This window comes from Boleophthalmus pectinirostris, unplaced genomic scaffold (genome assembly GCF_026225935.1).
Source record: "Boleophthalmus pectinirostris isolate CB_2022bp ecotype Guang Dong unplaced genomic scaffold, ASM2622593v1 HiC_scaffold_20, whole genome shotgun sequence".
NCBI lineage: Eukaryota > Metazoa > Chordata > Actinopteri > Gobiiformes > Gobiidae > Boleophthalmus > Boleophthalmus pectinirostris.
Genome location: NW_026571153.1, coordinates 28,219,087 through 28,237,315, shown reverse-complemented (window position 1 = coordinate 28,237,315; position 18,229 = coordinate 28,219,087). Strand labels below are relative to the sequence as shown.

At 40.0% G+C, this 18,229-nt stretch overlaps 1 pseudogene; it reads right to left on the bottom strand.

The window, feature by feature from the left end:
• Positions 1-11,495, bottom strand: part of LOC110156374 (SID1 transmembrane family member 2-like) — a 32,088-nt pseudogene extending 20,593 nt beyond the window's left edge.
• Positions 11,496-18,229: the final 6,734 nt, after the last annotated feature.

The following is an 18,229-nucleotide window of genomic DNA, read 5'->3' as shown; positions in this document are numbered from 1 at the left end:
CATGTTGTCATTATAATTCAAATCTTTTCACATCATTGAAAATATCTATTATTGGAGACTTTTAGATCTCTGGTTAGACTCTTACCAAAGATAAACGCCATCTTGTTTGAGAACCTTCCTGCTCTGTTTGAACCGGATCAGACTCTCTCTACAACGAAAATACAAACGAATAATAATAAAAAAGATGAAAAGATGAGGTTTACCGACAGACATACTTCATCTTATTTTAGTATCAAAACCAAGACTGAATCAGGACTAAACCAGGTCTGAAACAGGTTTAAACCAGGACTAATCTTGGACTTGAGAGTGAGAGAGAGAACCCCAAGTCCATGGAGCAGGGTGTCCACAAAACGCGATCGGGCTGCAGGTGCACTTAGCTCCGTGAAGCATGGAGCTCTGCACCGATACTTTTGCCCACGGTTACCCGACCAGCTACGTGGGAGCACCTCTGGGTCCGTCCCAACACTGAGTCAGTCCTGGTTTAGTCCTGGTTTAGACCTGGTTTAGATCTGGTTTAGTCCTGGTTCAGTCCTGGTCCCTCATGTCTCAGGTCATTATAGAACAGTAGTGCAGATTTCATGAGTCTATGCAGGTTGTTTTCACCGTTGCTCCGGTTTGACATTTAAGTTGTAGCTATTTTATATTTGTTATTTTTTATATCTCATGTCGGGAGAAGTGGGTGGATGTTGTACCCCCATGTACCACACTCACTACACCCCTGGTTATGATAATGCACTCACAATGTGTTGATAATGTGTTGATAATATGCAGAAGTGTTCCAAGTGCTGCACATTTCAATCTGGTGTGTGGCGATCTAAAACATGTATATATATATACGTTATATATATATATATATATATATATATATATATATATATATATTATTTTTTTTTTTTTTGTCTTGAGAGTGACATAAATCGATGAAAAAGTATTGAGTAAAAGTATTAAATGTCCTCTTCAACTTCTTACCAAAGGCTCCATCTCCAGAGACTGAGGCTGGGGGCTTCTCTGAACAGAGAAACAGAAAAAATGGCTTACAGTTGTAACAATAGAACACACTATGTTTTTCATTCATTGCTCACTGCAGTGACAGCTGTTTATTTTAAAGCTACTCTCCTGACACCTTACATGAGCACACTGAATGATTTCAAAGATTTATCAGATAAATTGTTGGTTCGTACAGATTTTTCTTCATCAGCAGTCTCTCTTCTGTCTTCTGTAAAAAATAAAATAAAATAAAGATCACTGCGTAAACTAAAGAATGAAACAGTTATGACTGATAATGTTTAAAGTGCACATGTCAGTATCTGTGGTTAATACTTATCAGAGTTTAATGCCATACAGTGGAACCTTAAAGGCAGTAACAATAACATGGAGACCAGCAGGTGGCACACCCTTCACCAGAAAAGATACAGCGCACCTAATCATCTGTCTTTACCTTGCATCAGAGTCCTGCACAGGTCTGTTTTTGGAGACCTTCACCCGCCTGCACCCACAGAGTTCAGCACCGCACCCACCCGTTAACCCGAGATTTTATCAAAGTTAAACCTGCACCTTAACCTTAACATTCTACCTGTTACTCACCCGTGTCTATGATAAATCACACACAGATTAAAAACATTCTAACTGAAGCATCCATCAGAAAATTGAAAAATTAGACTTCAAGAATTACAATCACAAAATGAAATGAATCAATTACGCTTTCTTCAGTACAAATACGAATTCACAAACGCGACACAATGGTCATCACTCCACAATCTTTATTTACTGAGCAGTAGAAACATTGATTGAGATGCCGCACTTTTACGCCGCACACGCCACAGACTAAACCAGGACTAAACCAGGACTGACCCAGGACTAACCTAGGACTGATTCCAGGGCAGAACCAGGAGGATTAAACTAGGACTGAACCAGGACTCACTGTCGGGACTGGAGGTGCACCCGCGTAGACTGTCAGGTGACTGCAGGCGAAAGGTCCGGAGCAGGTCTCCGCGCTCACAGAGGTTAGTGCAGTTGTCGCTCGATCGCGCTTTGTCTCTCGCTTGGGGGTTTTCTCTCTCTCTTAAGTCTAAGATTAGTCCTGGTGTAGTTTATGTATTTTATTTATTTAATGAGACAGGGACAGTGCACAATTTTTACATGAACCTTAACAGGAGAGACGCTTGTACATCAGGTTGTAGCATCAGTGCTCATTTCCACCTGTCGTCCCTAGACAGGTTCATTGATTTAATGTATTTAACACCTTGGCTATCAACTGTTCTTCCTGGAGACCTGTGTAGCATGTTTTGGGTTGTAGTCCTAGTTTAATCCTGATTTAGTCCTGACCCACCCATGTGTAATCACTACCCGCCCGGAAAATTCCAGAACGTTAAAACTCTGCCTTGCATGCACAAAATCTAAGGCAGATGTAAGAGTTATAGGTCTAAGATAATTATTTTGCATAAGTCACCATTTCCAATTGCATCCAAATATTTATTTATTTATTTTTGTTGTATTATTGCTTCATATGTTTTTGTATGTGATAAATGAACACACACAAAAAAAGAAAATGGTACAAAGAAAAACATACTGCTTCTGGGCCAGGTAACCACCAGAACGACCAGACATATGATCACTATAAGCAGAAAGACGCCCATCACAATTGCAAATGCATCTGTGAAAGAGACAAACATACAGTCATGTTAGCACCAGAAATAAAAACAGCATGATGTCTATGGAGGAATGTTACCATGGCAACATTATGTACGCATTAAAAGGCCCATATTATGTCATTTTATGTTCTAATGTAGTTTCTTCATCACAGACCTGGAGTTGTGTTTTGTTTGCTTCACACATGTTTAACACACAAAACCTGCATATGAAGGTTAGGTTTTTCTCTTAAACAGAAAACACTCTGTTCCACCTTCTGATGTCATGTGGTGATAGAGGAACTGTTCCACTGTGTTTTTAAACTCCATAAACCTTCACTGGAATCATTTGGATGATTTCAAACTTGGAATTGCCAATCTCCACTGAACAAAATATAAAAGATAATTGTGAACTTGAAAACTACCACTACATGACATCACAAGGTGGAACAGAGCGTTTAGAGCTTTGGAGATGTAGACAGACAAATTATAAAGAGTTTCTCAAACATGTGTGAATGAAACAAAACAGAATTCCAGGGGCCTCATTTATAAAGCTCATTTACGCACAGACCCTTGTGTAGGTGCTCTTTACGCCAACCGCGGGATTTATGAAACTCGTCCTAAGCTTTGCCTCTCTCTACGGCAGCTCTGACCATCCTGTAAGCACTAAGCAAAGTAGTGGAGACACAGGAAAAAGTGACACTCATGAAGAGGAGCAGAAGTGAACAGAGTCTGAGGAAGCGTTTGACCAGGAAATCATCAGCAAATCCACTGATATAAAATAATTACTTTCAGATTTGTGCATTTAAGCAGAGATTCACCAAAACACAGAGAAGGGCTGTTTATTCCACTCATTATTCTCTACAATATTATACATTTGAAACTTGTGCGCGTGCACTTTCTCAGTGCAGCACATTGTCTCCATAGTCCATGGCGTGACCACAGACTTCTATAGAACACAGTCTGTGGCTGTGACTCAACACAGAGGATGAAATAATGACCAGACCTGAGAGAAAACTCTTAACTCGGACGAAGCACAGGAGCCAGGCTTTGGTTTAATGAAGCACTGGGACTAAACACAACTTCAACACCGAGCGCCAGAATGACCCGAGTCTGCGCACTACACAAAGCCAACTGGCCGAATCTGAACCTGAACTCAAAATATTCCCTATTCCCATTTTTGTGTAATGGGAGATATTGCAAATGTGAGCTGCTCTCGGACAGTATGAAGAACAGAATAATGTCTGTGCCCGTCCAGACCCAGGTCCACACTCACAGAGGTGAGAAGAGTTTGGATGTTCTGTCTGGACTTTTATTGACAGAATAACAGAGCAGGATATGTATCTGATGTATCATGTGCCAAATCTATGTTCTACTTGCCAAAGTGCTCGTCTCCTGACCACTGATCCACATATCCCTCCCTCGCTCCTTTCGTTCTCCAGGGGAAGGCATCTGACTCTCTGGCACGCGCTCATAGCCCCCTCCTTTGACCATTCAGACCCCCACATGCATGTATCTACTAGTACATGTGCATAAATAGGAAATGTCTACACACATCACAGGCAGACTTAAAAAGGTGTGGAGAGGGCGTGACGTGACGTGGGTTTACCTGTGTTGATTCTAGTTGCAGGTGGATCTATAAAGCACAGATCGTGTGGCTCAGTGCGTGCAAAGGGTTTTTTTTTTAAATTTGGAATTTGCATGGCCACTAGGCGTACGCACTAACTTAGGACAAAGTACACAGTTCTTTATAAATGAAGCCCCTGATCTGTTTTTGAGGAGGTAAGAACATTCTAACATGACTAAAAGCTCACAAGAGTCAGTGTTCCATAATATAGGACCTTTAACAAACAGACAGATATGTTTTTAGATTGTCTGAAAAGTCAAGGAAAATGGACAAAACTGATTTATTTGAAAAGCTGTTGGGTAATACTTGTGCTTGGTAAAACTTGTGATTGTCATGTTAAATCAGTTCTTTATGGTGAGGTTGTGTTAAACTAAAGCTCAGAGCTTCAGACAGAGCAGTGCCTCTGGTTAACTTTACCCCCAGTTTTCCGTGGTCTAAAGTTATTTCTCACTTACCTTATGGATTCCACACATCCAAATGACTCACCACAATGAGTTTATGAGCAATTTTCATAAATTGCAGAGGCCATCACAGTAATTCAAGCAAGAAGGAGGTCAAAATATGTTTCCAGTCTAATAAGAAAGCATTTTTATTGTGAGAGTTGTTTAGTCAGGCTGGCGCCACCTAGTGCCTCTGCTCAATTTCATTTCTCTCCAGCGACTAGATCAGAAATCAGAATACACTAGATGGTTTGCAAGAACCCCGGAAGTGTGAGTTCGAGCACCAGGGCACCAATCAGTGAAGAGTCATATATTCTGTGTTGGTAACGATTCCCGAGATTGACGATTTCAAGCCGGAACAAAGAATGTTTGGTGAATTTTATCAAGGGGAAAGACGTTATTGTCCTTCTTCCTACAGGATTTGGGAAAAACTTAATATACCAGTTAGCCCCATTAGCAGCGCATTACATACATCATGACCAAACAGCAATGATTGATTAAATTTTTAAAAAGTACCCGCCTACCGTCGAGTGAACGAATTCTAATGCTGTGAGGTCAGACAGTTTCTACGAAGTGAAACTGGATGATGAATCAGGCTAAGAGTTGTTAGCTTTACCATCACAGCAAAACTCCAGTCAGTCAGTACAGTACAGAAACAAAGGTGTCGGATCATTTCCATGCATCGGACCTTCAAGCTGCTCTTCAGCTCTAATAAACTTACAGGATTCATCCCAACAAATGTACAGAATCTGCAGAGATACTATTAGTGAACAGAGAAGGATCTGTAATTACCTCTGTCAAATTCTGGATGGACCAGTTGGTCTCAGGTGAGTCAGACAGATATGAACGAGACGTGGAGAACCAGTCGATGGTGGGACAACTTTGTGGAAGGAGGAGCTGATGAAAATGTGTGACATGAAAACTTCTGTATGTACAAAGACGCTCTTGTTACTTTAAGTACAAACACACCCAATCCAATTCCACACACTTTTGTGTCACCGTATGCACGCAGGTTTCTTCACGAAAATACTCGTCTAAACGTGGAATAAAAAGTGAAGACGCGACACCACTTTTGTGCTTTCTGTTCAGACCCTCATCATGTAAACGTAGCCTGTTGTGAAAAGTTGAGTTGTGAAAAGTGCTCATAAACTCATCACGGTGAGTAATTAGGATGCTCGGAGTACATCAGGTAGAGAGGTGAGGAATAACTTTGGACTGCTGCAAACTTTTTTTTTTTTCACATTTTTAAGACAAGTACAGTACCTTTTGATGTTACTTTAAATGTAGTAGAAGGAGACACTACAATTTCCAGTCTCTTGGTTTGTTCTCCAGCGTCTCTGAAAGTGTCTGTCATGGAGGAGTTTGAAAGTCCTCCACAGGCTTCGTCCGCAGGGTTGACCGCCACCACCACATAGAAGCCATTGACAAAGTCCTTACGCTGGAACAACAGACATTGGATTTTGAAGTTAGTGTATTTTTCAAACTACAAGGCACACCGAATTATAAGGCACAATATCAATAATGTTGAATAGATGCATCAAGAATCTCAGACTTCTGGTCATTGCGCATTGCATACTGGGAAGGACTTTCCGAAAAAGTGAGCATCAAACCGCCATGTTTGTTTTCCCAGTGGGATGCGTCTATTGACAAAGTCAATCTTTTCTAGTCTTTTGAACCATATCGCTTTTGTTTCTGGTTCTGATATTGTCATTGTGTGGTTGTTGGATCCTAACAGCGGAAAAAAATTGTGTTTGCGAACTCCATAAATGCAAAAGGGAATCAGATGTGTGTGACTCAAACCTCCATTCAAACTGTTTCCCTTTCCAATGGAATTGGAAAATAGTGAACGGTGAAGGTGATGGACAGGATTGATCCACAGGAAGGACCAAAAAGGAAACCTGTGACTGCCTAAATCATCCCGAGTTTACAGCAAACATTTTGGATATTGTATATTCATTTATAAATGAATTCATACCTGAACTATGATGGCTCCCAGTGTGCTAATAGTCTGATACATCCCAAGGAAGTCCACATTATTGTCAAGGTCATACACAGGGCACTGGAAATAAAACACAAAGAATTAAGCATAAGAGAGTGTTGCATGAATAATTATGCATTCATTCACTTTTAAACATGATTTTGGTCACTTGGGGAATAGTTTTCACAATGTCTAACTTAGAATAATGTTGATATTTGGAAAAAAAAAAAAAAAACAAACTTGACTGCAGAACTTTGGCCATAGAATGAGTCCGCTGAGGCAGGGGCATACGGAGAGCACTGGGGCTGGGACAGACTGAGCCTCACTGCATAGACTTTGTTCTTACAAGTGCTCCTCACGGTTTACAGGATTTGTTCTTCCAGAAGAACATTTTGTGAATGCCAGAAATGTTTGTAAAAGGCCATAATTACACTCTTCATGAATGTCAACATTCTAACATAGTTATAAGCTCAAAAAAAAAAATTTGCGTAATATGTGTTCCTTAAAATTCTCTATAAATGGAGTTAATACGATTAACTAAGATTCAGGAGCAGGACCACGCCCCGTCCGCCCTCTCCTCCTCACCTGCGAACCACAGCTCACTCCGACCACGCCTCTAATTTCCCAGAAGTCTATATGTAGCAGCATTTCCCATCATCCCAGTTCGTCTCAGCTAACTCGACCCCACCCTCCCACCCTCTTCTTGTTTGTTTTTCAGCCATAAGACGTCTACGAGGGGGGTCCCGTTCCGGCTGGGCCAATTGTAAAATTGAGACGGAGCCCCCACCCAGAGTCTCAACCCAGCATCTCCACCCCTCGTATATCACCAATAAAATTCTTTCACACTATCTCGTTCTTGGCGTGGTCCTTGCTAGTGAAGTGAACTTATATTTATGTTTCTTGTACTTGTTGCCTTGTCAAAGCATGATTTTGTCAGATCTCCAAAGCTAACAGAGCTGGGCTTAAATCCAAAGGGCACTTAATGAATAAAAAAAAAAAAAATGAACTTGTTGAACATTGTTGACACAGTGTAAAATGAGCATTTTCAGCTGATAAAATCTTTACCTGTAATGTATTGAATGGACAGGAAAGAGCAGGGAAACTTGGTTTCAGAGGTGACCTTGACAGTAACACGGTCCACTCCCTCAGGATAAACATACTTGAAAAACTGGAAAACCAGAAAATGCAACGAAAACCTAGATCTCTGTATGAATCTAAAAACAAAAACTGACATGATTGTGACATTTTTATTATGTATTTTCTTGACCAATTCCTGTTTCTCGGACCGTCAACATTTTGGAGGATTGTGCAGTAAGTAAAATGAAAAGTTTAAATTACACAGTACACATTTGCACCTGGTTAAATGTGGCTCTTGGTTTACAGGAGTGAGTGTTTACCTGGGGCTGAGAAGGAGAGGCTGTGAAGCTGAGCTTCTTGTTTGTCCTGATGAATAAAACAAATCTGTAATAACACTTCCACTGCATGTGTGTCTGTTTAATGTTTTTATATTCAGAATCATGACTTTTATTCATCACAAAAATGAAATTATTCTTGGTACATACGTACATTGTTGAGCAGAAGAAATAAGTACCAGTATCAACAGTGATGAAGGCGTCAGTCTGTTTAGTTTCTTAAAGGAAGTGCAGCCTGTGCTCTCACTGTGTTATTACAATCACAACTGACCCCGGGTCATCAGTTCCTGCATATACTCCAGAATTTCCTCCCTAACACTGAACACTGATGCAGGATTGGCTGCAGGTCCTGGGGTTTGGGAGAGCGTTCAGATCAGAGTTCTTGTAATGCTCATTTATTCTTAATTACAAAAACACTGGACATGTTTGCCATTTCTCATTTGGGTTGCCAGGTTCAGAGCTGAAATCCAGTTGGTTCAGACATGAAAAACCTCTACTACCTAAAGTAGTAAAGAACCTAAGAGCCCAGACTCTTAGTTTCTTTCAGTAGATGCCTGAAAATCACAGTGCAGGAGTAACTTTCCAACACTGTGTATCAGTAACAACCACTGTATCACTGAAGCCCAGAGAAAATGCTCTCCACAGAATTATATCCCCATGACAGAAATATAATAAAGTGGCTAAATATTATTGTTGGGTGATATATGGGTTTCAGTAGAAGTACTGCACATAAACAAGGAGCCCATGTTGAATACTACAGCAGTAGTTCCTGTAGTAGTATGTTTAATACTCACTCCAGATTGAAGTTGTCCACTTGGACGACTCTGAGCTGGTACTGTGAGCTGTCACTCCCAGTCCACACATCCACAAACAGAGAGTCCTCCCCTGAGAGCTGCGGGGTGTGAGGGGGGCACAGCGTCCTCTCCATGGAACTGTACTTGAACGTCCTTTCATTTCTGACAATATTAAACAAACAATGAGGATACTTTAAGAAGAGCATATTATGTAAATTAGGCTTTTAACATGAAAATGTTTCAAAGGACACATTTTATTATTTGTTTTCCCAGTTAAGTCTTAGTCTCTTTTTAAGCTTTTATTTTAAGTCTGACTAGTATATTTACATTTTAGTTTAATGTAACTGAAATGATGATGTTAAAAAGTATATTAAATATTGGAATAGTGATATAGTGCTTCTGAAAGCAGCCGCACGTTAATTTGATTTTTTTATTACCGTAGGAGTCAGATGAGAATAGTGTTCTTTATTTATTAGCCAGTTGGTTTAAAAACACATTTACGTTATTGTTAATAAACTAAGTAATAAAGTAAATATATATATATTTTTTTGTGTATTAAGAATATAGCCAAAACCTTATAACACAATACTGTAAATACTACAATACTTTCTGATACTGTTAAGCCCTGAGACAGGTCTGTTGTAAAGACTGTTCAGATCAGATGTACTCACGAGTCTCTGATTATCAGAGGAATCTCGAAGGACAGGACAGAGTGTTTCTGACGGAGCACAAACTGAATGGGCGTCTCTGAGAACACCTCCACAGCCACTCGGAAAGCCACCGTCTGTGAACATCCACAAGAGGAGTTTATGTTTTAATTTGTTTCAGTTATCGAGACGACTATCCAATCAGAAAGCAGAATGAGCATCACATCAGTCTCTCATTTCCAAGCTGAAATCCAGTGTGTATAAACCCAAAAGGACTCTGTCTGATCTGAATCATCACTACCTAAAGCCCAGCACCTGCACCCAGACACTGAATCAGTGCTTGTTTGGCCTGTCCATATACTGAAATGAGAAAAATGTGTGTGTGCACATTGCCCCGTGCACGCCTCTCTGCTGCAGATGGACTAGCTTTGGGTCTCATCTTGAGGTGGTCGCTGGAGTTTTTTGTTGGTCATGTGAAGCACTTGAGCGCAGCATTGCTGCCTGCTGCTGACAACAGCCCCGCCCTTCAGCATACAGGTAAAATCCCGACTTATTCTCAAAACTGTTAAAGCAGACAGTTTTTTCAGTGATAAGACGTGCTGCAGCTCAGTGGCACTTCTTGCATTCGTATCTTCTGCGACCAGTCGGTGCTTTTTGCAATGTGAGCTCTGTAGCACACCATCTATTATTATTTTAACCTGCCTCATTCACTCCATCAGCCGGGAGCTTTCTCCTTCACATCCTCTCCCTGTTCCTCGTGCACTTTTGCCTCTGTGACACAGAAGAGCAGAGCTCTGACTGCACACACATATTCTGAACTTGTTAAGATGCAAAATGGAGAAATGAGCCTAATGAGGAAATTAATTGTGACGAACCTAAATCTAAAGATACCTGTGTACTGCACAGAGACCTTTCTGGTGGTTTGGCTTTCATTACACGCCCCAGCCTGCTCCGGAGGCTATTGATCATTTCTTTACCAAAACCACAACTTAAATCAAAGCAGCAGAGGAGAACGAGGAGCGCTTGTTGTAGTCCGTTTTGTGAGTATGGTCCTTTTTTTTTTTTTTGATCGCATTCTCTCATAGACTTTATATAAATGGACAAAGCTAACCCACTAGCCGCCACGTTTCACATGAGAAGTGTTTATGGGGACACCTCTGGCTCCACTGAACTGTCGCTCCTCCTCACAGTGAGCTTGTTTCAACTTGTGATGTAATGAGGTAATATAAGAAGCTCTCCATTTCATTCACCTTCACCAGAAACTATTGAGTATGCAAATTCATATTATTAGAACCATAATATGCATATATGCATGCAAAAATAATATTTCAGTTTAAAAAGTTAATAAGAATTATATTACAGACATTTTCATGTACGGCACAACTTAAATGAGTGTAACTAAAACAGTTCAGAACCAAGTAACTTGAAAGTGTGTTACAAATCCATTAACACTCAGTTCAAATAAGTTGACATACCATTTTTTTACTGTTGAGTTTTTGTAACTGATTTGGAAAGAGTCATGCTGACTTTTCAGTCGTTCATTTAGTAGGATGGACTGTTGGGTTTTATAATGTCTCACATGACTTAAAACTCACAAGAGACAGTTTTATGTAATATATGGCCTTTTTAAAAGCCAGAAAAGCATCCATAAGGACAATATTGCATAATCTCTACACATCCAAGTAGCATTTCGGACTTCTAATAATTTTCTCTGTTGTATAATATTTTGAAAACTGTTGTATCTTACCGTATTGGAGGAGACTGTGCAGTTGAAAGCGTAGATGGTCTGATTGTCACTTGTAACAGTGTCTCTGTACGTCACATCAAACTCTGCCTCTCTCTGGAGCACACTTTTGGTCTTCCCTGACTGTGCATAGCCACAAACCTGCTGAGCCATACTCATCCAGAGCAGGAGAGTAAACCCACAAACGGAGCAGACACAGGCACTCATAGGAACACCTTGATGTAGAGATTCCCAACAGTTCTGGATACATAAACCTCTCTAACCAAAACCTAACCCAGACTGCTGCGATAAGTGAAAGACAACCCCATCTGGCTCCTACAGCTGCTCATGTGACTCATACACCCAAATTCAGATGAAACAAAGTGTGGTTTTGGAGTTTGGCCATGGCACAAACAGGCTCAACAGAAATATCTTTTTAAATTGTGTTAACAATTAGCAACAAACAGTTAAGAAAGTTAACAAACAGTGACATTCAAGAATTTTCTTTTTAAAATGGTGATATTGTGCCCCACCACTCTGGCCTCTGCACCTTGGCTTTGGTATGAGTCTGATGTTGATCATTTAGCCAAACATGATTTCACCATCGATCTATAAAAAGAACTGGAGACTAACGCCCAGTTTATACCAAAGCAGGAGCAGTGTGGGCGCACTCATGGGCGCACCCATGGGCGCACGAGCAGCAGCGCAGCACCTGAGCAGCAGCGCAGCACCTGAGCAGCAGCGCAGCACCTGAGCAGCAGCGCAGCACCTGAGCAGCAGCGCCGCACCTGAGCAGTATTTTCTATGAGCCAACACACACCGGGCTCGCCTGTGCACAGCGGCACAATGCCTGAAAACACATGAGGCATTCTGCACTTCTGCAATGAGTACAGACATGTCGCTGCTCTGTGACCGACAAAAGGAGCTGTAAACGTGTAAAATGTGAGAGGCACAGAACTGTAGCAGAGGCAGGGAAAGGCCTGGTGGTCAACTTGGCAGAACACCGGCTCCTCTCCCTCTTCTCTCTGTTTGGGGAAACTCTCGCCTCTCGCTAAACTCACTATAACCACCTCAAACCTGCACCTTTCCTTTGCACAGCCTCATGCTGTGTCTTTTATTTTATAAGTAATCTGTAGATAAAATGCTAATTTATAAAAGCTTTTATGAAAATAAGCGATTTAAGATCTGCCACAATAATGTAATAATGAATTTAAATGAAAATACCTCAAATTGAAGGCTTTTCTCAGCAATTTTTAGGAGCATCGCTTTGCAATACTATCAGCTTCTGGAGCTCGGGCCTAAATAATTTTGAGTGTAGTATTTGAATGCTTGAAAATATCTGTACAGAATTTTTTATTTTATTTTTTTAAAGAGATTTTTAAAGCATTTAAAGGTGACATATGACACTATTTTCTGATCTATGTTACAATGTTTTTTCCTCAGAAACAAACCTGGAGATGTTTTTATTTATTTATTTATTCCTCACACATTTAACAAAGAAACCCTGCATAATTGGGCTAAGTTCTTTCTGAAAAAGAAAACACTTTGTTTCACCATGTGATGTCATATGGTAATACAGGAAGTGCTCCACTGTGTTTTAAAACTCCATACACTTCACTAGAATCATTTGGATAATTTCAGCCATGGAATTGTCCATCTAACTACAGTAAATGTAAAATGTAGCTGGTAACTTGAAATGATGACATCACAAGGTGGAACAGAGCATTTGAGTTTGGAGATGTATTCAGACTGATAATGCAGGATTTACTCAAAGATGTGAATGAAACAAAACACAAGTCCTGGTCTGTTTTTGAGGAGGAAACATCAAGGCTGGACAGGCCATCTGAAGCACCGGGACTTTTCCCTCTGGAGTCAAATTTGTAAGCTTAGCCTATTCATACAAATTAACTGGCAAAAAATAAATAAATAAATAATAATTAAAAAAAAAAAAGCAATCCCCAGCCCTGACCAAAAAGTCCAGGGCCGACTTCTTCTGCCAGTCCAGCCCTGGGTGACATCATCATTATGACGTAATTTATAAACTCAGTTTTGTGTAATATAAAACCTTTAAACAAACTGAAATGTAGACTTCAGCAACTGAATTTCAGAATGAAAATAAATCAAACATTTAAAATTGTAAATCTGAGGAAGCAAATTCTCTTTCATATTAAACTCCAACATGCTGCTCTAAGACAGTAATGCAGTGGCGCCATCTAGTGTGTAGTATCACAAACACCTGTGCTGCAGTCAAGTTATCAGTATTCACACAACAATAAGAATTCAAGACAAACTTAAAGGTGGTCTATGTAACTTTTCTAATGTGCAGTACAGTATCTCCAAATAGACAGAGTTTACTTACTCTCAGCATTAAAGGTCGTATATTACACTAAATGGGCTTTAGTGAGTTTTAAGTCATGTTATAATGCTGTTACCTCATCAAAAGAAAAAAAAAAATGTATGAAAGAAACAAAACACAACTCCAGGTCTGTTTTATTTTAATTTTTAATTTTTTTTATGACATATCAACATTCTAACATGGCGTAAAACTCACAAGGGTCAGTTCTGATTAATATTGGACCTTTAACGTGAGACGGGACAAGAATATTCCATACTGAACCATTTAAGAGAGAGAGAGGGATGCTGAATCTTTTTTTGAGCTTTCCACCAAGAGGTTTGTTTCAGTAACTTTGTGATCTCTCCTCTCTTCAAACCCTCATTATGTTAGCTGTAAGATGATGTGTTAACCCTCTCTAAGTGATCCTGGTGTTTTTATTTTGTATGTCAATAAATTCTTATGCCTATTATGGAACTCCATATTTGATCCTATAACTACCGTCCTCGATGAGCTTCATTTGACCTGAACGCTATGGGTGATGTCACACTCCCTTAGTCCACATCTTTATACAGTCTATGGCCCTTTCCCACACCAGCTCTGCACATTCAGTGGTGGATTATAATATATAATGTATACCACCATCTGTGTATTTTCAGTATTTGTACTGTGTAAATATTTTGACAATGTTAAAATAAAATAGAGTATACTGAACATTCTGTTTTATACCAGTCTTTTATACAGTTAGCCTACTGTAAAACTCTCTCTTGTGATACGGTATACAGTGTTGGGAGTAACACATTACAAAAGTAACAAATTACTGTAATGCATAGCTTTTTTCTGTAACGCAGTAATGAGGCATTACAGGGAAAGAAATTTTAATATATTACTTGGCACGAATGTCAGTAACGCTTGTTACAATTTTTAACCTGGGTTGAAGTGGTGGGATTTTCTTCATACAAATTTGCTAAAATTTAAATTTAGTTAAAATGCCGGAGACACACCTGTGTAGACGGTCAGGTGACCATGAGCGAAAGGACCGACGCAGAACTCCAGCTGCAGCTGACGCCTGATCACACCTTGCAGACATTCTGTTCCAAGGACTCGGGGTTCTCTCAGGAGCGGTCCTAGATTCTAAGTTCTAGTCTAAGATTAGTCCTGGTTTGGTGCTGGTTTAAGACCTGGTTTACACCTGGGTCAGTTCTGGTTTAGACCTGATTTAGTCCTGGTTCAGTCTTGGTTTAGACCTAGTTTAGACCTTGTTTAGTCTTGGTTTAGTTCTCGGTTCAGTCCTGGTTTAGACCTAGTTTAGTCCTGGTTCAGTCCATACATGGCGCAAAAGTTCAGCATCTTCACAGATATTTTGGTGAGAGTAACTTAAAAGTGCTGCAATAGTCGTGTAATGTTTTACATTTTAAATACAGTAATATTGTAATGTAACTAATTACTTTGAAATGACAATAACAAGTCATAAATAACACATTACAGTTTTAAAGTCATTTGTCCAACAGTGGACATGGTCCAAATCTTCACCAGACTCACTTAAATGAGGCACAATTGTTGCTTATGTTGAAGGTGCTTTGTGTTCCACAGTGGGACTTTCACTACCGAGGACCACGACACAACAATAGAATATGATAAGATATTTAATGACGGTGGATAGATATGATGTCTGGGGAGAGACTCAGAGTGGAGGGGTCTTCAATCCAAAATAGAGCCCTGCAGTCCCGCGGGCCTCCTGCGGGACCCGACACAGAACAGTGCGGCGCGAGGACACATTTTGAGATCTTATTGTGGGCGTGGGCGGGTGTGGGACTGCACAATGCGGGAGCGGGCTGGTGGGAGGATAAACTGCAGTTCTGCAAACTAAATATGAGTGTAAAGTAAAATATACAAATGATTCATGTGTGCCTATCTTACAGAATCTGTGCTGGATATTATATTGGGCATTAATAAAAACATTTTAAGCAGCCTAAATCTGCTGTGGCCTAATCTCATGCACATTTTGCGGGCAGGAGCAGGACTGAAAATTCTGTCCCGCACAGACCTCTAGATGATGTCTTCAGACAGAAGGATGGACAACAGACAGAAGGATGGACGATAGACACGGAGTGGGAAGAGGGGGCCGAGCTGTGATGTCGGGATAGGCCGTATAAATAGGGCTCCTGGGTAATTCAAGGCATGGTTGAGATAAGCAGTGGTTTTCTGGAGATGAGGTTGAGGTGGTCCAGCTCGTGAATCTCAGTTCATCATATTATCAACATTTACACAGCTCTACTTTACATTTATTCAATTCTAGTGGTTTATGGTTTTCTGACTGTGAGCAGAGCCATCTCTCCACAGATCTGACCTGGAACTTGGTCAGGTCTCCATGAACATAGAAATGTTAAGTCCCATACTGTGAAACATTCTAGACAAATCAATAACATCTTCAAGGACAACAGCATTCGATGGACCCACTGTAGCATCCCGGTTGAAATGACGGTCTCATAGACTGATGGTTCACAACTTTTATTTTTGGGCCTTGTTTGTGAACACACCGTAAGAGCTACAAAAAAAGGGAAATAAAAACAATTAGCTCTTACAGTGTACCTTTTACTCCTTTTAACCATTTATGACAACCTGACAATTACTGTTTACCAACAACAAATCTTATAAAACCTGAACCTTGCTATTAATCTATATTGAACAAAAAAATACACATTAAAATTGTCAAACTGCGCGTAACATTGCTTAGGCGAAGTGCACTGGCGCCATCTAGTGGATTAAATTATAACAGAGAATTGTAACGGCTCAACGTATTCCTTACTAACCTTGTTCCCACATCAACCAGGTGCTAAGCTTGGGTAGACCATATATTAACTTAAAATACAGTTTCAGTAACTTTTAGATTAAATAAACAAAATTTTCCGTTCTGCTCATAGTCAGTTAGCCGCACAGACTGTTAGCCGGGAGGTAAACATCCGCTCTCACGTGGCCGCTTCCGGTTGTACAGCGGCCTTTCAAAATAAAAGCATGGAACAAACGTATTACAATACTTACAAACAAAAGTAGCAGAAGTACAGAAAATACATGAGATCATTTACACCCACCATCAGAAAATTTAAGGCCAATTTACGATCCAGCGTCAAATCGCAGAGCCTCTGTGTTGACCAACGAGCACCTCCGAAATTTTCTAACTACGCGTCCAAACGACGCAGACAGCAGGGGAAGCAATGCAGACAGTAAGGGCTGTGATTGGTCGTCTCTACCACCGCTCCACATATATTTCCTGCACTCGGCTTTCCTTTCTTTCAATATACATTGAGAAATAATGTGTTTAATGCAGCTTTGTGCATATTTGTTTATGTTTTACAGAATGAAACTTAAAATTGCATGGCAAATTTGCATAAATTAAGCACTCAAAAAACAGCTTGCCCCTGGTGCGCTGATGGTGAGTCTGTTCTGTGCTTGTCACATTGGAGATGATTCATGTTAATCTTTTCAGAGATTATACGTCTGCAGGTCACACACAGACTCTATATGTGAATGGACAGATATTCTCGTCCCCTAGCGTTTTGTGGTGAATTACTTCACGATGCACAGACCTCAACGCAGATCCATAAATCAAAAACAGCAGTGACAAGGCGAAGGCAATGCACGTTGAACTATACTTCACCCTTTACACAATGCATCTTTAAGTTTTACAATCATTTATAATCAAATATTTTTTATGCTGTATCTTATAAAGACGCTTGATGAGTGTTTATAGTAAAGATCCAGGTCAGCTTTATCTCATCATCACTGGTAGTACAAAATATCAAATGTATCTTGCTTCAAAACTCTCCAAATCCAAATAAATGCACATTTCATTTCAGCAGCATTTTATCTTTCATGTATAAATGCTTAACTGACCTTACTAAAGACTAAATGATTACATTTCTTTATAAGCATATGAACCCAGGATATGACCCATTGACAGAAATTTGGAGGTCTGGGGCAAGAGGTCTAACATGTAGGGATGTCACATTTTTTTGTCTGAGTCATTTGATTTTGAGTATCAGCTGATACCGAGTCCCGATCCGATACTTTTATAAAACATTATAAAATGAACTAAGAGCAAAGAATAAGATCCAGGATGTTTGGAGGGATCAGATTGTGTTGATTTCAATGTGTAGTGTTTGAACTGAACTTGTAAAACATCAAATGTCCAAAACTTACATTTTATTAACTTTTCTAAACATGAACCATCATTGTTGAAAATCTTGACTTTTCACAATCTGGTCTTGGAAATTTAACTTAATGAACTGGACAAAACAGGAACCAGACTAGAATCAGATCAGACCTGAGACTCGACTCTGCACAATCTACACTTTGTATATTTGATATTAAATGGAAGCCTGTGCATTATATTTGAAACATTTAGGCTCGTCTATGATCCAAATAATACAAAATCTTATCAAATAAAAACAAAATGGCAGAAGCTCTACAGCCTCTCTCCCCCGCTGCCCCACCTTCCCCGCACCGCCACCACATCTACAAACCCACAGCAGAGTGTGCGCTGCAACATCGGCAGTGTTGGGAAGGTGACTTTTAAAATGTATTCCCCTACAGATTACAGATTACATACCCCAAAATGTAGTTTGTAACATAATCCATTAACTATTTAA